Source organism: Triticum aestivum, chromosome 4D, assembly GCF_018294505.1.
Source record: "Triticum aestivum cultivar Chinese Spring chromosome 4D, IWGSC CS RefSeq v2.1, whole genome shotgun sequence".
Classification (NCBI taxonomy): Eukaryota; Viridiplantae; Streptophyta; class Magnoliopsida; order Poales; family Poaceae; genus Triticum; species Triticum aestivum.
The window spans coordinates 97,845,849-97,869,580 of record NC_057805.1 but is presented as its reverse complement, the minus strand read 5'-3'; positions in this window follow the sequence as shown (position 1 = coordinate 97,869,580).

Below are 23,732 nucleotides of genomic sequence, written 5' to 3'. Positions count from 1 at the left end.
CTAAAAAGGTTGAAAGTTGGCATGGTATCATCATTTCACCCACATACCATGTGCTAAAAAGTTGAGAGGGTTACCCCAAAAACTGGATGTGCGTGTACAAAATGGACAATCTCTTCCGAAGTATCAGGGTTTCGGAGGAAAACTCATCTGTTACAAAGGGATTTTAATTTTTTGAACTTATTTGAACTCCAGACTTTTTGTGTGTTCAAAATGAACCATTCATAGCCACATCATCAATTTTCAACTCTTTCTATTTTCATCTGGTATTTTTCATGTATTTACTGATATTTTTGAGCTATATGACCCTGAAATTGAAAAGCACTACAAATGAACTCTGAAAAGGTTGAAAGTTGGCATGGTATCATCATTTCACCCACATAGCATGTGCTAAAAAGTTGAGAGGGCTACGGCAAAAACTGGATGCACTTCGTGTAGAAAACGTACATTCTCTTTCGAAGTATCAAGGTTTCGTACGAAAGCTCATCTGTTACAAAAAGCATTTCATTTCTTCACATGTAACTGCAGTGATATTCTAGATCAAAGGCATCATCATAATAGTTGTGGAGAGAAAGTCTTCACTTTTTCTTTGCTTATTGCGCTGTAACCATGGATATTCTTCATCGTTTAACAGGGTGCTTGGGTCAGCCTTGACTTTGAAGGTAGGAATTTCATGAAACTTTTCATAATCTTCAGACATGTCTGTCTTGCCCTCCAATCCCATGATGCCTCTTTTCCCTGAAAGAACTATGTGGCGCTTTGGCTCATCGTATGATGTATTAGCTTCCTTATCTTTTCTTTTTCTCGGTTTGGTAGACATGTCCTTCACATAGAAAACCTGCACCACATCATTGGCTAGGACAAATGGTTCGTCTGTGTACCCAAGATTGTTCAGATCCACTGTTGTCATTCCGTACTGTGGGTCTACCTGTACCCCGCCTCCTAACAGATTGACCCATTTGCACTGAAACAAAGGGACCTTAAAATCATGTCCATAGTCAAGTTCCCATATGTCCACTATGTAACCATAATATGTGTCCTTTCCCCTCTTGGTTGATGCATTAAAGCGGACACCGTTGTTTTGGTTGGTGCTCTTTTGATCTTGGGTGATCGTGCAAAATGTATTCGCATTTATCTCGTACCCTTTGTAAGTCAATACAGTCAAAGATGGTCCCCTCGCCAACGAGTACAGCTCATCAGAAACAGTGTTGTCACCCCTAAGACGTGTTTGCAACCAACTGCCGAAATTCCTAATGTGTTCACATGTAATCCAGTCGTCACACTGCTCCGAGTGTTTGGAGCGCAGAATGTTCTTGTGTTCATCGACATACGGGGTCACCAAGGTAGAATTCTATAGAACTGTGTAGTGTGCTTGAGACCAAGAATGCCCGTCCCTACTTATTATTGAGTCCCCTCCTAGCGTGCCTTTTCTAGTCAGTCTGCCCTCATACCGCGATTGAGGGAGACCAATCTTCTTAAGGTCAGGAATGAAGTCAACACAAAACCCACTGACATCCCCTGTTTGATGGCCCATGGAGATGCTTCCTTCTAGCCTAGTGCGGTTACGGACATATTTCTTTAGGACTCCCATGAACCTCTCAAAGGGGAACATATTGTGTAGAAATACAGGGCCCAGAACGACAATCTCGTCGACTAGATGAACTAGGATGTGCGTCATGATATTGAAGAAGGATGGTGGGAACATCAGCTCGAAACTAACAAGACATCGCGCCACATCACTACTTAACCTTGGTAGGATTTCTGGATCGATCACCTTCTTAGAGATTGCATTGAGGAATGAACATAGCTTCACAATGGCTAATCGAATTTTTTTCGGTAGAAGCCCCCTCAATGTAACTGAAAGCAGTTGCGTCATAATCACGTGGTAGTCATGAGACTTTAGGTTCTGGAACTTTTTCTCTGGCATATTTATTATTCCCTTTATATTCGACGAGAAGCCAGATGACCTTCATACTGAGCAGGCATTCAAAAAAGATTTCCTTCTCTTCTTCGGTAAGAGCTTAGCTCGCAGGACCTTCATACTACTTTGGAGGCATGCCATCTTTTTCGTGCACACGTTGCTGGTCCTCCCGTGCCTCCGGTGTATCTTTTGTATTCCCATACACGCCCAAGAAGCCTAGCAGGTTCATGCAAAGATTCTTCGTCACGTGCATCACGTTGATTGAAGAGCGGACCTCTAGGTCTTTCCAGTAGGGTAGGTCCCAAAATATAGATTTCTTCTTCCACATGGGTGCGTGTCCCTCAGTGTCATTCAGAACAGATAGTTGATGACCCACAAGTATAGGGGATCTATCGTAGTCCTTTCGATAAGTAAGAGTGTCGAACACAACGAGGAGCAGAAGGAAATGATAAGCGGTTTTCAGCAAGGTATTCTCTGCAAGCACTGAAATTATAGGTAACAGATAGTTTTGTGATAAGATAATTTGTAACGAGTAACAAGTAACAAAAGTAAATAAAGTGCAGCAAGGTGGCCCAATCCTTTTTGTAGCAAAGGACAAGCCTGTACAAACTCTTATATAGAGAAAAGCGCTCCCGAGGACACATGAGAATTATCGTCAAGCTAGTTTTCATCACGTTCATATGATTCGCCTTCGGTACTTCGATAATTTGATATGTGGGTGGACCGGTGCTTGGGTGCTGCCCTTACTTGAACAAACATCCCACTTATGATTAACTCCTATTGCAAGCATCCGCAACTACAAAAGAAGTATTAAGGTAAACCTAACCATAGCATGAAACACATGGATCCAAATCAGCCCCTTACGAAGCAACGCATAAACTAGGGTTTAAGCTTCTGTCACTCTAGCAACCCATCATCTACTTATTACTTCCCAATGCCTTCCTCTAGGCCCAAATAATGGTGAAGTGTCATGTAGTCGACGTTCACATAACACCACTAGAGGAGAGACAACATACATCTCATCAAAATATCGAACGAATACCAAATTCACATGACTACTAATAGCAAGACTTCTCCCATGTCCTCAGGAACAAACGTAACTAGTCACAAAGCATATTCATGTTCATAATCAGAAGACTATTAATATGCATAAAGGATCTGAACATATGATCTTCCACCAAATAAACCAACTAGCATCAACTACAAGGAGTAATCAACACTACTAGCAACCTACAAGTACCAAACCCAGACTTAGAGACAAGAATTGGATACAAGAGATGAACTAGGGTTTGAGAGGAGATGGTGCTGGTGAAGATGTTGATGGAGATTGGCCCCCTCCCGATGAGAGGAGCGTTGGTGATGACGATGGCGATGATTTCCCCCTTCCCAGAGGGAAGTGTCCCCGGCAGAACAGCTCCGCCAGAGCCCTAGATTGGTTCCGCCAAGGTTCCACCTCGTGGCGGCGGAGTCTCGTCCCGAAAGCTTGCTTTTGATTTTTCTTCGGACGAAAGACTTCATATAGCAGAAGATGGGCACCGGATGGCCAACAGGGGGCCCACGAGGCAGGGGCGCGCCCAGGGGGGTAGGGCGCGCCCCCCACCCTCGTGGCCAGGGTGTGGGCCCCCTCTGGTATTTCTTACGCTCAGTATTTTTCATTATTTCCAAAAATAACTTCCGTGGAGTTTCAGGACTTTTGGAGTTGTGCAGAATAGGTCTCTAATATTTGCTCCTTTTCCAGCCCAGAATTCCAGCTGCCGGCGTTCTCCCTCCTTATGTAAACCTTGTAAAATAAGAGAAAATAGGCATAAGTATTGTGACATAATGTGTAATAACAGCCGGTAATGCAATAAATATCGATATAAAAGCATGATGCAAAATGGACGTATCAACTCCCCCAAGCTTAGACCTCGCTTGTCCTCAAGCGGAAGCCGATAACGATAAATATGTCCACATGTTTAGAGGTAGAGGTGTCGATAAAATAAAATACGGACATGAGGGCATCATGATTATTCTCATAACAGCAACATATATGGATAATGTCATATGATTTCTTATGCTCAAGTAATAATCTATTCACAATGTCAAGTATGAATCAGAAACTTCATTGAGAACCAACAAACTATAATCTTAGTCATTGAAGCAATTGCAATTTATCATAACATCAGAAAGAGTCTATGTCAGAGCTTTTCAGCAAGTCCACATACTCAACTATCATTTAGTCTTTCACAATTGCTAACACTCACGCAATACTTGTGGTTACGGAGTTTTAATCGGACACAGAGAAAGATAGGGGCTTATAGTTTCGCCTCCCAACCTTTTACCTCAAGGGTAATGTCAACAATAATAGTTCATGCTAACTTACATCCAATTGGATATATATATATATATATCAGGATCTTTCCAACACACTGTGCTTGCCAAAGGACAAAATATAAAAAGGAAAGGTGAAGATCACCATGACTCTTGCATAAGGGTAAGGGATAAAATTAAAAGATAGGCCCTTCGCAGAGGGAAGCGGAGGTTGTCATGCGCTTTCAGGGTTCGATGCACAAAATCTCAATGTGAAAAAAACGTCACTTTATATTGCCACTTGTGATATGGACCTTTATTATGCAGTCCGTCGCTTTTATTTCTTCCACAACACAAGATAGTATAAAGCTTATTTCCTCCACACTAATCAATCATACATATTTAGAGAGCAATTTTTATTGCTTGCACCGATGACAACTTACTTGAAGGATCTTACTCAATCCATAGGTAGATATGGTGGATGGCAAAACTGGGTTTAAGGGTTTTTGGAAGCACAAGTAGTATTTCTACTTGGTGCAAAGAATTTGGCTAGCATGAGGGGGAAAGGCAAGCTCAACATGTTGGATGATCCATAACAATATACTTTATTTCGGATATAAGAAAACATAACCCATTACGTTGTCTTCCTTGTCCAACATCAACTCTTTAGCATGTCATATTTTAATGAGTGCTCACAATCATAAAAGATGTCCAAGATAGTATATTTATATGTGAAACCTCCCTTTCTTTATTACTTCCTATTAATTGCAACGATGACCAAGGCTATGCTTGTCAACTCTCAACAACTTTTAATCATCATACTCTTTCTATGTGAAGTCATTACTCTCCATAAGATCAATATGATCTCTTTGTTTCTTTTTATTCCTTTTCTTTTTCTTTTATTCACTCAAGATCATGGCAAAATAATCAAGCCCTTGACTCAACACTAATCTTTATTATATGGCTCACGGACTCGATTACATAGAAGGATCATAAAGCAAAACTCAAAACTAGATCATACTAAAACTTTTATTCTACTAGATCAAGATAATACTAAAAAGGATCGAACTAAGAAAAACGGTAAAGATAGAGATGTGATGGTGATACGATACCGGCGCACCTCCCCCAAGCTTGGCAGTTGCCAAGGGGAGTGCCCATACCCATGTGATTATGTCTCCTTTGCTGGTGAAGGGGTTGTGGATGATGTAGGCTTGTCGTCCATCTTCCAAGGCATAGGCTCACCATCATAGAAGGATGATCGAGTCTCCGGGATCCTTAAATCTGCAGCCAAACTCATCCTCTTGAATCTATATTCATACTCATAGTTTTGGTTTTGCAGGTCATAGATTTGGGCTTGGAGGTGCTCAATTTTCTCGTGGAGCTTGAAGATGGCCTCCCCAATGTCCTTGGCATCTAGCTTGTGGTTGTTGGTGAACTCCGTGATCATTATGTGATTGGAGTCAAGTCCACGCTCCACCATCTCCTAGCACTTGAAAACTTGTTGCTCCATTGCCTTTTGCCTTGTCTCCACGCTTCCGGTCCTCCTTGGTCCCTCAACATCGCGGATGTGCAGCACCCCCTCATGCATCTCAATGGTTTGAGGGTGTTGCAGCACCTCCGCGAGGTAGGGGTTGATGACCTTCTCGAAGAACTTGTCCTTGGGGCCACTTGGAGACATCATGATGATCTAGATCTGTCAGGAAAAACAGCTCGAAACAAGAACAGAGGACAATTGCGTTATACGATGGTCAAAACCTTCGGGAGATTATATAATGAATTTTTACCGACCAAAATACGTATCGTGCAAGAAAACGGAGTCCGGAGAGCACACGAGGTGCCCACGAGGCAGGGGCGCGCCCTCCACCCTCGTGGAGCCCTTGTGTCCTTCCCGGACTGCTTCTTATTTTTCTATTTTTCTAAATATTCCAAAACGGAGAAAAATTGCCATTAGAACTGTTTTGGAGTCGGTTTACTTACCGTACCACATACCTATTCCTTTTCGAAGTCTGAAACGTTCTGGAAAGTGTCTCTTATGTATTCCTCCGGGTTTACGGTTTCAATAACGTTGGTTTCAACATTTATAGGATTACCTGAGATATAGTGTTTGATTCTTTGACCGTTCACCACCTTCGGATTTGTGCCTTCGAAGTTGTTGATTTTTATGGCACCGGAACGATAAACCTCCTCGATAACGTAAGGACCTCCCCATTTAGAGAGAAGTTTTCCTGCAAAAAATCTTAAATGAGAGTTGTATAGCAATACATAATCACCTACATTAAACTCACGCTTTTGTATTCTTTTGTCATGCCATCTTTTAACTTTTTCTTTAAACAACTTGCCATTCTCATAGGCTTGGGTTCTCCAGTCATCAAGTGAGCTAATGTCAAATAACCTATTTTCACCGGCAATTTTGAAATCATAGTTGAGCTCTTTAATAGCCCAATACGCCTTATGTTCTAGTTCGAGAGATAAGTGACATGCTTTTCCATAAACCATTTTATATGGAGACATACCCATAGGATTTTTATATGTAGTTCTATAGACCCATAATGCATCATCAAGTTTCTTGGACCAATTCTGTCTAGGTCTACTAACAGTCTTTTGCAAAATTAATTTGAGCTCTCTATTGCTCAATTCTACTTGACCACTAGACTGTGGGTGATAAGGAGATGCAATTCTATGATTAACATCATACTTAGCTAGCATTTTACGAAAGGCACCATGAATGAAATGTGAACCACCATCAGTCATTAAATATCTAGGGACTCCAAACCTCGGAAAAATAACTTCTTTAAGCATCTTAATAGAAGTGTTATGATCAGCACTACTAGTTGGAATAGCTTCTACCCACTTAGTAACGTAATCAACAGCAACTAAAATATGTGTATATCCATTAGAGGCAGGAAACGGTCCCATATAATCAAAGCCCCAAACATCAAATGGTTCAATAACAAGTGAATAATTCATAGGCATTTCTTGACGTCTACTAATATTACCAATTCTTTGACATTCATCACAAGATAAGACAAACTTACGGGCATCCTTGAAGAGAGTAGGCCAATAAAAACCGGATTGCAATACCTTATGTGCAGTTCTATCTCCAGCATGGTGTCCTCCATAAGCCTCGGAGTGACACTTGCGTAGGATATGTTCCTGTTCAAGCTCAGGCACACAACGTCTAATAACACCATCTACTCCTTCTTTATAAAGATGCGGGTCATCCCAGAAGTAATGTCTCAAATCATAGAAAAACTTTTTCTTTTGCTGGTATGTGAAACTAGGTGGTATGAATTTAGCAACAATGTAATTAGCATAATCAGCATACCATGGAGCAGTATGAGAAGCATTTATGACATTTAATTGCTCATCGGGAAAGCTATCATCAATAGGTAGTGGGTCATCAAGAACATTTTCTAACCTAGACAAGTTGTCTGCAACGGGGTTCTCAGCTCCCTTTCTATCAACAATATGCAAATCAAATTCTTGTAGCAAGAGAACCCATCTAATAAGCCTAGGTTTAGCATCTTTCTTTTCCATAAGATATTTAATAGCAGCATGATCCATGTGAATAGTTACTTTAGAATCAACAATATAAGGTCTGAACTTATCACAAGCAAATACAACTGCTAAGAATTCCTTTTCAGTAGTAGCATAATTTCTTTGGGCATTGTCTAGAGTTTTACTAGCATATTGAATAACATTTAATTTCTTATCAACTCTTTGCCCTAGAACAGCTCCTACAGCATAATCACTAGCATCACACATAATTTCAAAGGGTAAATTCCAATCAGGTGGCTGAACAATAGGTGCAGAAATCAATGCTTTCTTAAGTATTTCAAATGCTTCTACACAATCGTCATCAAAGACAAATGGTATATCTTTTTGAAATAGATTAGTCACAGGCCGAGAATTTTTTTAGAAATCCTTAATGAACCTCCTATAAAACCCGGCATGACCAAGAAAACTTCTTATACCTTTGATGTCCTTGGGACATGGCATCTTTTCAATAGCATCAACTTTAGCTTTATCAACTTCAATACCTCTTTCAGAAATTTTATGCCCCAAGACAATGCCTTCATTAACCATAAAGTGGCACTTTTCCCAGTTCAAGACAAGATTAGTTTCTTCACATCTCTGCAAAACTCGATCAAGGTTGCTCAAGCAATCATCAAAAGAGGATCCATAGACGGAGAAATCATCCATGAAAACCTCGCAAATCTTTTCACAAAAATCAGAGAATATAGCCATCATGCATCTTTGAAAGGTAGCAGGTGCATTACATAAACCAAAAGGCATACGTCTATAAGCAAAAGTACCGAAAGGGCAAGGAAAAGTGGTCTTAGCTTGATCATCAGCTGACACAGGTATTTGAGAGAAACCAGAATAACCATCTAGAAAGCAAAAATGTGTATGTTTGGATAATATTTCTAGCATTTGATCAATAAAAGGTAAGGGGTAATGATCTTTTTTAGTAGCTTTATTTAATTTGCGGAAATCAATTACCATCCTATAACCTGTAATAATTCTTTGCGGAATCAATTCATCTTTATCATTAGGAACGACAGTAATACCTCCCTTCTTAGGGACACAATGGACAGGACTTACCCACTGACTATCAGCAACGGGATAGATTATACCTGCCTCAAGGAGCTTTAGTATTTCCTTTCTTACCACTTCTTTCATTTTAGGATTCAGCCGTCGTTGATGATCAACAACTGGTTTGGCATCTTTCTCCAAATTTATTTTGTGTTGGCATAGAGTGGGACTAATGCCCTTAAGATCATCAAGAGTATATCCAATAGCAGCACGGTGCTTCTTCAGAGTTTTCAATAATTTTTCTTCCTCCTCTGAAAGGTTAGCACTAATAATAACAGGATATATCTTCTTTTCATCAAGATAAGCATATTTAAGAGTATCAGGCAATGGTTTAAGCTCAAACACAGGATCACCCTTGGGTGGAGGAGGATCCCCTAGGATTTCAACAGGCAAGTTGTGTTCCAGAATAGGTCCCTGTTTAAAGAACACTTCATCTATTTCCCTTCTTTCATTCATAAACATATCATTTTCATGGTCTAGCAAATATTGTTCTAAAGGATCACTAGGAGGTACGGCAATAGAAGCAAGACCAATAATTTCATCTTTACTAGGCAGTTCCTCTTCATGGTGTTGTCTACGAAATTTAGAGAAGTTGAACTCATGAGACATATCACCTAGACCAATAGTAACAACATCCTTTTCGCAGTCTATCCTAGCATTAACAGTGTTTAAGAAGGGTCTACCAAATATAATGGGACAAAAGCTATCTTGTGGGGAACCAAGAACAAGAAAATCAGCAGGATATTTAGTTTTCCCACATAAGACTTCAACATCTCTAACAATTCCCATGGGTGAAATAGTATCTCCATTGGCAAGCTTAATTGTGACATCAATATCTTCTAACTCAGCAGGTGCAATATCATGCATAATTTCTTTGTATAAGTCAATAGGTATTGCACTAGCACTAGTACCCATATCACACAAGCCATGATAACAATGATCTCCTATTTTAACAGAAATAACAGGCATGCCTACCACAGGTCTATGTTCATCTTTAGCACAAGGTTTAGCAATTCTAGCAGTTTCATCACAGAAATAAATAACATGCCCATCAATATTATCAGCCAAGAGATCTTTAACAATAGCAATATTAGGTTCAACTTTAACTTGCTCAGGAGGTGTATAAGTTCTAATATTGCTTTTACGAACCACAGTTGAAGCTTTAGCATGATCCTTTATTCTAACAGGGAAAGGTGGTTTCTCAACATAGGCAGTAGGAACAATAGGATCATTATAAGTGATAGTCTTTTCTTCAACTTTAATAGGTGCAGCTACTTTTACTTCTATGGGAGGATGATATTTAAACCACTTCTCCTTAGGGAGATCAACATGAGTAGCAAAAGATTCACAGAAAGAAGCTACTATCTCAGAGTCAAGTCCATATTTAGTGCTAAATTTACGGAAAACATCGGTATCCATAAAAGATTTAACACAATCAAACTTAGGTGTCATACCTGACTCCTTACCTTCGTCGAGATCCCAATCTTCAGAGTTGCGTTTAATTCTTTCCAATAAATCCCATTTGAATTCAATAGTCTTCATCATAAAAGAGCCAGCACAAGAAGTATCGAGCATGGTGCGATTGTTATCAGAAAGCCGAGCATAAAATTTTTGAATAATCATTTCTCTTGAGAGCTCATGATTGGGGCATGAATATAACATTGACTTAAGCCTCCCCCAAGCTTGAGCGATGCTTTCTCCTTCGCGAGGCCAAAAATTATATATATAATTACGATCACGATGAACAAGATGCATAGGATAAAACTTCTGATGAAATTCCAATTTCAATCGTTTGTAGTTCCATGATCCCATATCATCACATAGCCTATACCATGTCAATGCATCTCCCTTCAAAGATAAAGGGAAGACCTTCTTCTTGATAACATCATCGGGCATACCTGCAAGCTTAAATAATCCACAAACTTCATCCACATATATTAGGTGCTCATCAGGATGTAATGTTCCATCTCCTGCAAAAGGATTAGCTAGCAGTTTTTCTATCATACCCGAAGGAATTTCAAAGTAGACATTTTCATTTTCAGTAGGTTCAGTAGGTTGAGGAGCAACTCTTTGCTCTACTGGTCGGGGTGAAGATACCCCGAACAAGCCCCTCAGAGGATTACTTTCCATAGTAACAAGTGACAGTAAATTTCAGCACACTATATAAATTTTTCCTTACCAAATTCCACCTACCAAAGGCGCTTCACTCCCCGGCAACGGCGCCAGAAAAGAGTCTTGATGACCCACAAGTATAGGGGATCTATCGTAGTCCTTTCGATAAGTAAGAGTGTCGAACCCAACGAGGAGCAGAAGGAAATGATAAGCGGTTTTCAGCAAGGTATTCTCTGCAAGCACTGAAATTATAGGTAACAGATAGTTTTGTGATAAGATAATTTGTAACGAGCAACAAGTAACAAAAGTAAATAAAGTGCAGCAAGGTGGCCCAATCCTTTTTGTAGCAAAGGACAAGCCTGGACAAACTCTTATATAGAGAAAAGCGCTCCCGAGGACACATGGGAATTATCGTCAAGCTAGTTTTCATCACGTTCATATGATTCGCGTTCGGTACTTTGATAATTTGATATGTGGGTGGACCGGTGCTTGGGTGCTGTCCTTACTTGGACAAACATCCCACTTATGATTAACTCCTATTGCAAGCATCCGCAACTACAAAAGAAGTATTAAGGTAAACCTAACCATAGCATGAAACATATGGATCCAAATCAGCCCTTACGAAGCAACGCATAAACTAGGGTTTAAGCTTCTATCACTCTAGCAACCCATCATCTACTTATTACTTCCCAATGCCTTCCTCTAGGCCCAAATAATGGTGAAGTGTCATGTAGTCGACGTTCACATAACACCACTAGAGGAGAGACAACATACATCTCATCAAAATATCGAACGAATACCAAATTCACATGACTACTAATAGCAAGACTTCTCCCATGTCCTCAGGAGCAAACGTAACTACTCACAAAGCATATTCATGTTCATAATCAGAAGAGTATTAATATGCATAAAGGATCTGAACATATGATCTTCCACCAAATAAACCAACTAGCATCAACTACAAGGAGTAATCAACACTACTAGCAACCTACAAGTACCAATCCCAGACTTAGAGACAAGAATTGGATACAAGAGATGAACTAGGGTTTGAGAGGAGATGGTGCTGGTGAAGATGTTGATGGAGATTGGCCCCCTCCCGATGAGAGGAGTGTTGGTGATGATGATGGCGATGATTTCCCCCTCCCGGAGGGAAGTGTCCCCGGCAGAAGAGCTCTGCCAGAGCCCTAGATTGGTTTCGCCTCGTGGCGGCGGAGTCTCGTCCCGAAAGCTTGCTTCTGATTTTTCTTCGGACGAAAGACTTCATATAGCAGAAGATGGGCACCGGAGGGCCAACAGGGGGCCCACGAGGCAGGGGGCGCGCCCAGGGGGTAGGGTGCGCCCCCACCCTCGTGGCCAGGGTGTGGCCCCCCTCTGGTATTTCTTCCGCTCAGTATTTTTCATTATTTCCAAAAATAACTTCCGTGGAGTTTCAGGACTTTTGGAGTTGTGCAGAATAGGTCTCTAATATTTGCTCCTTTTCCAACCCAGAATTCCAGCTTTCGGCATTCTCCCTCCTTATGTAAACCTTGTAAAATAAGAGAAAATAGGCATAAGTATTGTGACCTAATGTGTAATAACAGCCCATAATGCAATAAATATTGATATAAAAGCATGATGCAAAATGGATGTATCAATAGTCCGCCGGGACCCTTTCCAAAGATTACTTGTAAATCATTGACCATAGCAAGTATGTGATCACCAGTACGGATGGCGGGCTTCTTCCGGTGATCTGCCTCACCTTTGAAATGCTTGCCTTTCTTTCGACATTGATGGTTGGTCGGAAGAAATCTACGATGCCCTTGTACACATTATTCCTGCATTTGTCTAGGTATATACTGTCGGTGTCATCTAAACAGTGCGTGCATGCATGGTATCCCTTGTTTGTCTGTCCTGAAAGGTTACTGAGAGAAGGAAAATCATTCATGGATACAAACAGCAACGCATGCAGGTCAAATTCCTGCTGTTTGTGGTCATCCCACACACATACGCCGTTTCCATTCCATAGCTATAAAAGTTATTTAACTAATGGCCTTAGATACACATCAATGTCGTTGCCGGGTTGCTTAGGGCCTTGGATGAGAACTGGCATCATAATGAACTTCCGCTTCATGCACAGCCAAGGAGGAAGGTTATAGGTACATAGAGTCACGGGCCAGGTGTTGTGATTGTTGCTCTGCTCCCCAAAAGGATTAATGCCATCCACGCTTAAACCAAACCATACGTTCCTTGCGTCACCTGCAAAGTCCTCCCAATAAGTTCTCTCGATTTTTCTCCACTGCGACCCGTCAGCGGGTGCTCTCAACTTCCCGTCTTTCTTATGGTCCTCTCTGTGCCATCACATCAACTTGGCATGCTCTTTGTTTCTGAACAGACGTTTCAACCGTGGTATTATAGGAGCATACCACATCACCTTGGCAGGAACCCTTTTCCTGGGGCGCTCGCCGTCAACATAACCAGGGTCATCTCGTCTGATCCTATACCGCAATGCACCACATACCGGGCATGCATTCAAATCCTCACACGCACCGCGGTAGAGGATGTAGTCATTAGGGCATGCATGTATCTTCTGCACCTCCAATCCTAGAGGGCACACAACTTTCTTTGCTGCGTACGTACTGTCGGGCAATTCATTATCCTTTGGAAGCTTCTTCAATATTTTCAGTAGCTTCTCAAATCCTTTGTCAGGTACACCATTATCTGCCTTCCACTGCAGCAATTCCAGTACGGTACCGAGCTTTGTGTTGCCATCTTTGCAATTGGGGTACAACCCTTTTTTGTGATCCTCTAACATGTGATCGAACTTCAGCTTCTCCTTTTGGCTTTCGCACTGTTTCTTTGCATCAACAAGGACCCGGCGAAGATCATCATCGGGCACATCGTCTGGTTCCTCTTGATCTTCAACTTCCCCCGTTGCAGCGTCACCGTATTCAGGGGGCACATAGTTGCCATCATCCTGTTCTTCTTCGCTGTCTTCCATCATAACCCCTCTTTCTCCGTGCTTGGTCCAAACATTATAGTGTGGCATGAAACCCTTATAAAGCAGGTGGGTGTGAAGGGTTTTCGATTTAGAGTAAGTCCTCGTATTCCCATAGCTAGGGCATGGACAACACATAAAACCATTCTGCTTGTTTGCCTCAGCCACTGCGAGAAAATTATGCATGCCCTCAATGTACTCGGAGGTGCGTCTGTTACCGTACATCCATTGCCGGTTCGTCTGCGTGCATTATATATAATTAAGTGTGTCAAAAACCATTACAAAACATCATGAATAGATAAGTGACCAAATTAATAGAATTTCATCATCACATTAAAACCAAAGTACATACATAGTTCTCATTGAACAACATATAGCTCTCCAGAGCATCTAATTAAACCATACATTGAAACTATGTAAAACATTTCAATGCAACAACAAATGCGATCATAATCGCAACCAAGGTAACAATTGATCCAACGGCATAATGATACCAAGCCTCGGTATGAATGGCATATTTCTAATCTTTCTAATCTTCAAGCGCATTGCATCCATCTTGATCTTGTTATCATCGACGACATCCGCAACATGCAAATCCAATATCATCTTCTCCTCCTCAGTTTTTTTTTAATTTTTCCTTCAAGTAATTGTTTTCTTCTTCAACTAAACTTAACCTCTCGACAATAGGGTCGGTTGGAATTTCCGATTCACATACCTCCTTGCTAAAAAAATCTATGTCACATTGGTCGGCATAATTGTCATAAACACTAAATGAACCAAATAGTTATAAAAGATAATATATATACAACATCCGAACACTACAAAAAAATACACTTCCATGATGATACGTGTTTGTCACAGTAGGTCGCATTTTGTGTCATGCATGTACATCCGTGACGATTTTATGGCAGAATCAAGATAGTCATACATGTGCTGTCGTAGAAGTGTTCCATGACATTACCAAAATTATCATCACGGAAGTGTCCACTTCCATGACGATAAATCCCGCGTCACAGAAGTGCTTTCGTCAAGGGTGACCAACACGTGGCATCTACCGTAACGGAACGCCGTTAAGCTATCGGGTCGGGTTTTGGATCCGATAACCCGTTAACAGCCCCGGCCAATGGGGATTTTCCACGTGTAAAATCATCATTGGCTGGAGGAAACACGTGTCGGCTCATCGTTGGGACAGATGTCATCCACTCATTGGACAGAAGGCGCCTATGATATGTCGACACATGGCATGGCCGAACAGAGGCCCATTCCCGTGAAAAGGCCGGCCCGTTTGACTTGGTCAAAAGGTGGCGGGCCGGCCCATGTAAAGCGTGTTAACGGCTTGTTCGCATATAGCCCATTTACAGCCCGCTAACCCAAGGCCCGTTACACCCTATCCGAATTAGGCCCAGTAGCGTCATCTGGGCCACCCAATATGATTCCAGCCCGTTTTCACTTCTGGCCCATGTATGGCCCCTGACGTCTTTCGGCCCATATGAGACCCTATGTAACTCTTGGCCTATTAACGGCCCGTGGTGAAACTGGCCCATAATGAACAGTGTATCACTTTACACCCATTAACGGCCCGTGGTGAAACTGGCCCGTAATGAACAGTGTATCACTTCATACCCATTAACAGCTCGTTATTCCGTTGGGCCGTTTCCAACCCATGTTATCTTTCGGCCTTCTCAGAGCCCATTTATTCTTGGGCTCATTTCCAGCATTCTTTTACTTACGGCCCGTTACAGTCATTTTCTGCTTGTGGGCCAAATTCAGCCCGTGGTTACAGTCAGCCCATTTGTGGTCCGTTAATACGTTCGGCCGTTTTCATAGCGTCATCAAATACGGCCTATTAACGATGGCCCGTTATGGTCGGCCCATGAACGGACGATTCCAACTCTAGCCCGTTTACGGCCATAATGCGGCCTGTTATTGGCCCATGTTTGGCCAATCGATCATACTGCCCGTATAAGGCCCATTGATGATACGACCCGTAGAAGGCCCATTGTTTCTACGGCCCGTAGAAGGCCCACTGTTTCTACGGCCCGTAGAAGGCCCACTGTTTCTACGGCCCGTAGGAGGCCCAGTGTCACTACAGTAAATATTAGCCCATGGTTATTGTGGCCTAGTTTTAAAAAATAGGTTATTGCAACCACTAGCAAACCACAGAAAAAGAACTGCAATGACTACAAGCAAAAAAATAAACAAGACAACAAGGAAATAAATAAGCAAGCAACTTACGCTAGGCTATCACGGCTATCACACATATTACATCCACTGGGCATCAAAGTTCGCCACCAGTGCAAATAAAAGCGCCGACAAAAGAATATACAAAACTGAGAGCACTTTAGAAGGCACTAGGCCTGGCCACGTCGGGCCCCCCAAACAGCTGAAGAAGCTAAGTAGACCTCAATTGTGTCAACGATAGATGCATCAACTCTAGATTTAAGGCATGATGGTGCGCACGGCTGTCCTCTGACATCTTCATTGCATCTTTGACTTCAAGTCGGAGCTGAGCTGAAGCAAGCCTTTCCGCTTTAAGTTGAGACTGAAGAAGTCAAACTGATTGAGGCAGCAACTGCACAGAGGTTGTCTCACACCTGCTGGTGAGTAGCTTCAACTCACTGTCTTCATCAAGACAGAACCTTGGGGTCATCTCGCTGTCCTCAAGATGGTTTGGCTCACTATCTTCCCTAAAGTTCCGCCTGGCGTAAGAGATACGAGTCTGAAAGAGAAACAAGGAGACACGTACTAGGTTTCACAATTATATAAGCAAATAAATGGATCTGTTCTGCATAAGGAACATGTTTTTACAACTACAATTTGAAACTGGTAGTTGTTGCAAACATCCAATCAGATGTAAACAGCAAAGCAAACAGCAGTGGAGGAAATGATGCCTATCCAAATCTATACTAGAACAAAGTTTGAAGGCTTGAGAAGGATGAACTTACATTACATGTTAACACGGGCTGGACAAAGCCCTTCTCCATGTTGATGGAAGGATAATTCAATAAATTCCCCAAAAAAATTCTTTATAAGCGTTGCCATTATTCTACATTTTGCAAAGGTAAATATAGATCAAATAATATTGGAAGAAACAGAGGATAATGAAGCTCAGGTGCAGACTGATGATACATAATCAAATAGCAATTAATTAAGTACAGCGTTACAAGGCAAAAGGGAGAGAGGTACTGACAAGAGCAATGCAGAGCCCATTATTGTTTTGAGATCGTATGATCCTTTGAGCAAGGAGATTCATCTGAAATTAGTTTTCATACAAGAGAGAAGGTAAGGCACAAGCAGAAATTTAGGAGTTCAAATTTTGAATTGATATCATAGACAGTACCTGACGCTGGGCTCCCAGCAGTTCTAATAGGGGTTTGGCCACTGGAGTAGGGGTAAAGTGTGGTACAGTTGGGCCTGTGTTTTCTGTGGCTGCTGATCTATCTGATTTAACAGGTATCACTACCTTTTCCAAATACTAGTTTGTACTCCTTGAGGATCTGCACTCACCCTCTTCCTTTTGGACATCTATTACGAAAGAACAACATTTGACTGGAAAAACATAGTGTGACGACACATGGAATAGGTACAGAAAATGGATAGGTATGGCATATACTCATATATGATGCTTAAACTAAGCAGATGGTGTAACAAAGTAGAAGTAATGCAAGAGGTCAGATGCAAAATATGTGCGACCAATACAACTTTGCAAAGTTAGAGCAAGCACCTTGATGGGTGAATAAGATAGGCCATCCTCCACCATGCCAAGTTTGTTAGCCAGTGGATCGTTCCGCAATATTCCTCTCGTGCGCCCATTCTCATATTCATTTTGATAATGTTCAATATCTGACATGCATGAAACATAAAAACAAGTGAGATTTTCTTTGTAATGCAGAAGTGATTCTAATCCAATACTGCCTCCCTGTAAACCCCTTTGTGCTATCTCTGCAATTCTTTTAAAGATGCCATGCATGCTGTAATTTGTTGTGTGCATTAATATAATGTGGCCTACTACTCAAATATGAGAGCTCCAGAAGTGATGACACTTCGCTGATGATAGCTTCAACATATAGTAAAGAAGAACAAGTCTACCTGACCTGACAGATTCAAAATATACTAAGGGAGAACAACTCGACCTGACCAGTCGACCGCAAGAGAAGAGTATCATCTTAAAGAAGAGTAGAAGAGCAAGCAGATTGAAGATATTACAAGTCTTTCAATACAATGTCGGTTGGCCACCCATGATGAACCAGAGCGCACAGAGAAATACTATTCTTTCTGGTCTCTCCATATGTGGCTCACATGCATTTCGAAACTAAAGTAGGAACATTTAGCTAACCAATTAAACATCTCTCAGTTTTACTAATATCAACAATAATATCAGATATGAATTTGTCCAACTAAGCTTGTTTAGCTCGATGGGTGGAGCAGTGCTATTATGACATGAACCACGTAGGCTGATTGTGGTCATCATAAAATGGGGAAAACATAAGCATGATGAGTACAGTATTGACCGTGGCAGTGGGATGGCAGATCTGAAGCTGCAAACCGCGCAAAGGGTAGTTAGCAACCGATGTTTGCTTTGAAATAACAACTAAGATTTGGTATGGACAAGAAAGTACGGTCAACAAGTGACAAAGAAATGCAATTATGCTGTCTCTCTATATGTCGCGACATGCATTTGGAAACTCAAGTGGGACCTTTAGCTAACCAATTAAATGTGTCGGTTAACTAATATCAGTATCATATCACAATCATATTTGAACAACTAAGCTTTCGAATTCTGAGTGTTGTGTTGTTTAGCTTGAAGGGTGGAGTAATGCTAGTACGACAGAAAGCACCTACGCAGATCATAGTAGAGTAGATAAAGGGGAAAACCCTAAGCATCAAGAGAAAAATCAGGAAAGTGGAACTAGCTGGACCAGTGGGTGGCGCACATGCTTTTCGAAACGAATATAGGAACATTAGGTGACCAATTAAACGTTCTCTATTTTAGTGATATGAGCATCATATCAGATTCGTATTTCAACACGTAAGCTTTGGGTTGAGGTCTTGAGGAGCAGTGCTAGCACGACACGAAGCACCTACGATGATGGTAGTGAATATAAAGGGGGGAAACCATAAGCTTTACGAGTATAGTGCCCGTGCCATGGCGGATCTGAAGGTGCAAACCGGACAAAGCTACTTCGCAACCAATGTTTGCTTTCAACTAGCCACTACGATTTGGTACGGACAAGAAAAGTACAGTAAACAAATTACGATCTATTTTCCGGGTGAGATCAATAACTTAAGCACATATGAAAGAGTACCACCTCTCTTGCGACGCCGTGTAGGCCTATGCTGATATGTTGAGGGTGCTGCGGGTGCGATGGCTGTCGGCGGCGGGGAAGAAGACTTTAGACGGCAGACGGCCGGGTCGGGGGATATATCATGTTGCCGTGGACGAGGCGGTCGTAGGAGCGGCAACGGCAAGGTGGACGACAGCGCCGATGAAGCGAGAGGAGGCGATGAAAGGATCCTGGTCCAGCGTCGTGGATGAGAGACGTCCATCTCTTGCAGTGGACGACGGGGTAGGGGTAGCGGCTCCGGCAAGGTGGAGGATGGGGTGGCGGACGGAGGAGGCTGGCCGCAGTGCGGAGGTTGTCATGCCGCCGACGGTGTATGAATGGGGAAATGGAGGGGAGGGGGATCTCAAACTTTGGGACGCGCTTCTCTGAAATGGGGTGAAGTTACGAACTTATCCCCCGTTTAAAATTTCGGACATCGCGTTGGTTGGGGATGGGACGGTAATCTCGCATCTCCCAAATATTTGCCGGTAACTATTTCGGGCGAGGAGAGGGTGTTTTGCCGCCCACGGTTGGCGCCCACGGTGTATGAACGGGGCTGACAGGTAGGGCGGTTGTGTCACGTCTGATGGAAGTTACACATCTGCCCCTATTTAAAATATTAGCCTACATCGATTTCGGACGAGGAGAGTTTGTTTTGCCGCCCACCGTGTATGAATGGGGAAATGGAGGAAGAGACACATGTCTTTCGGACGAGCTTGAATCAAATGTGTTTTGCCGCCCACGTTTGGCGCCCACCGTGTCTGAATGGGCTCAGAGGCCGTCGTGTCACGTCTGATTGAAGTTACTAGTCTACCCCTATCGACAGCAGTGTAAATCCGGTCGATAAGGATGTCAAGTGTCAGGGGTAGACAGTAATTTCCATCTCGCAAACACTTGCTTCGGGCAGCCGACAAATTATAGTGGGTGTTTAGCCGCTTCGTTCAAAACTTGGGAGAATTAGCATGCATGTTTACCCTGGGACCTGGCAAACTAAATTCAAATCCAATTTGTATTCGATTACAAATATCCACAGATAATTATATGTTTTTTATTTATTTCTTCAAAACCACAACAAAGATTTATTCCACCTTTATATATGATTATGATTTAGAAATACCTTGATCTTCGAATTCAGTAGGTTGGATACACTCTGAGTCAAACAGTTATTTCATCCAATACAATATGCTCACACGAAAAACAGTTCACCTTATGTCAATCATACAAGTATTGAGGATTACCTCGCCTAAAAAATTCGGATCATTACAACACATGGACAACATAAGGGGTCTTGCAACATAATCCATTCAGAGACATGACACAACATGCAAGTACAATAATCTAATGACAATTTCAACTGGTATCTAAAGAAGAACCGGGATTACCTTGGGCTTCAGATAGCAGAAACAGCAGGACCTCCTCCGTCTTCAAATGCAACATTCTTACTTCCTCCAATTCTTGGGTTGCTTGCATAATGCGTGCCGCTAATTCCGTAATTTCCAGCCTCAAGATAAAGATTACCTCATTCATGGCAGCCACACCATCTCTTTCTGCCTCTAGTAGAGCCTCAAGCACTATAATATCTGTGCTCAGACTGCTCTCTGGCGGTGTTGCCTCTGAACTGCTACCATCTGGTAACATGGATGGCGCACTGCTTCAACAAATAGATTCTGGGGTTGTACATTGTGTCCTAGTGTGAACGGCATCCTAAAAGGTTTCTGCTGGACATCAGTAAGAGATAGTTATCATATGATCCAGGCAGTAAGCTTACATGGTAAACGACGGACGAATTATTGCCGAGCATGGCAAACTATATTTAAATGGTTCGAAGCAGCATTAGCCGAAAAGAAATTAAAATGGTAAGATGAAACTAGGGATGTAAGTGGCAAATGAACGACATCCGCCAGTCCCATCTAGTTAGTGTTTGCTACCTCCCTAGTTCATTTTCCTCAAAAAACAAAAACTCTTTTGAACTATCATACCACTAGTGGACTTTAATCGGGATTAAACGGGACCCAGTTGACATCCCTAGTTGAAAGGGAGTGTACAACCGCTATATTTAAGTTGCCAAGGCATCTAAGTAGTTGAAATAATTTGAGAAAGCACTTAACAGTGTGGCCTCATATAAACTATGAAGACAGTCTTGTGATGAAGTTGAGAGGAAAAGTTAAGGACTCAAATGAAATAGGCATGCATTTCTTTACGATAGTACAGTAGGCACTGCTGACATATTGGCCAACTCAGGTATAGTGTAACAACAAATAAGCATTCGAATCAAGCAATACAGCAAAGCAGACAACTGAACTATTTGTAATTCGGTAGGATTACACGTTGAGGGCACAAGCCAAGAAAGCAGCCCACTCGCATTACATTTCACATGTACTAAAACACACTGGCTTACCATATGTTGATGTGAAGCCTAGCTGCTATTGCAATGTTTTTTGAAGATATCGTCAGCATCCCGTGGTTGCAAATCTAGTTGTTGTAGTTTATTCTGCACCATCTATTTAGGTAAAATTAATTTTAATCGCATGCACTGGTCCGAATTGATCATCAATGGTTCATCTAAACTAATGAAAGAAGGGTGTGTGCATACACGACAATATATCTGCTTCCCTCTATTTTTATGCTTGTTCGAGGTGCCAGCCCCAAAAGAACAAATATTTTGCTTGATGGGGATGGCAGCTCCATAATTAATAGAAGCATCAAATTAGTCATGCAACTTGGGAAGATCAAGAACACACAAACAAGTAATGAACAGAGGCTCGGAGCAGTGATGTAATAGCTAGCATCAGAAAATGTAGGGTAAAACGAACAAAAGCAGCAGAACCACATGCTAGTTTGCTGATGTGTAATTAAGCATAGAGAACATTAAGCAGTCTGATGGAACCAACAGGTGGCATCAGAACAAAACTAAAGCATATTAACTATATGTGCACTGGTATGTAATTTAGCACATGTAACATGTTCACTGCCAGAAGTATGGCCCTACAGATGCAAGTAGAATAACGCGTCTCATGAAAAACTGAATGATGCCCTGAAGAAATTCAAAGGTGCGGTGCTTATGCTAGGAAAGTGAACGTAGGCGCCGGCCGTTGGATAATAGTACCTGATTCTCGGCGGCGTATGGGTATCGTTGTCATACTTGATAGCTAAGGATCGTCGATGGTGCTCGTGTTGCGGTTGAGTTTGGGCCGGCTGTCGCCGTCGCTGAAGCGACTCCGGTGCTACGGTTGCGGCGCTTGTCAACATACAAGAAAGCTCATCTGTCGTAAGTGAACAGTTGCACGATAAAGAGAAAAACCGAAGGAGTACAAATCGAAATAACCTTATGAGGCTGCGGCGTCGGTAAAGCAGGGCCGGTGGAGTTGAATATGGCGTCCGTGGAGCGGGTCCGGTGCAGTGGACAAAGGCTTCGGCGGGCGCGTTGTACGGTGCTTTCGGTGAGGCCGATCTGTTGCGGCGGACGAGGGCTTGTATGAAGGGCCAGCGAAGGGGCGGACAAGGGAGTCAGTGAAGGGCCTATGCTGTGGTGGACGAGGGCGCCGGTTAAGCAGATCCGGTGCGGTGGACCATGATGGCGGTCAAGGAGATCTGGAGGGGTGGACAAGCCAGTCGCTGAAGCGGCTCCGGTGAAGTGGTGAGTTGGCAGTTGGGGGTTCCAAGGTGCGGAAGGTAGATCCGGCGGGGTGTGAGGTCCACCGCTGCGGCGGAGGACTAGATTCGGCGGCTTGCCGTGGTTGGGGGGTCGGGGAGGGGAAGGGGAGGGGCTCTGGGGAAGAATGTTGGGGGCAAAGAGGGGAAAACAACGGAGTTACCAAAGCAGCCCTTTTCCGTTCATGTGGCAGGGGTAAAACAGGAATATCGCAGGGCTAAACTTTCGGGCGCGTGATATTTCGATGTGAGCGGGAAGTTTGAAAGCTTTTGGCGCCTAAAATTATAAGTATTCTGCTCTCGTACGGCCGACTATGATATCATGGCCGACAATTTGTTTGTTTCGCACGCAAAAAAAAAGTGCAAGTTTTGAAAATCAATGTCTCCAACTCGAAACTTAGATTGTCCATTCAATTCAAATATGGATCATTGAGCTACTACAAGCAAATACCATCATACGGTCCAATTCAAATGAAATTCCAAATGTGTTTATCCTAAATATGATGACAAAAGCAAAAATGTGTACGTGTATGAATAAAGTGGATGATTATAAAGTTTGAACATGCCCGTATGTGTATATCTCTAGGTTTGATATATGAATTTGAAATCACGAAATCCCGGCTTAAAAAATGTACCTCCGTTTAAATGAATTACAAAAGCTAATGATGGAGTCGAATTCCAAAATTCCAATCTTAGGTTTGTAATTCTGGTACATCAAGGTATATCACGCATGTTCAAAAGTATTGTTATCTCATAGTACAAACTGTGAAACAAATTGATCAACCATGAGTGCACAATATCTCAATTACGCTAAAGTCCCTCAAATATAGACACCTCACTCTTTATCTGAAGTCAACCCCCCCCCACC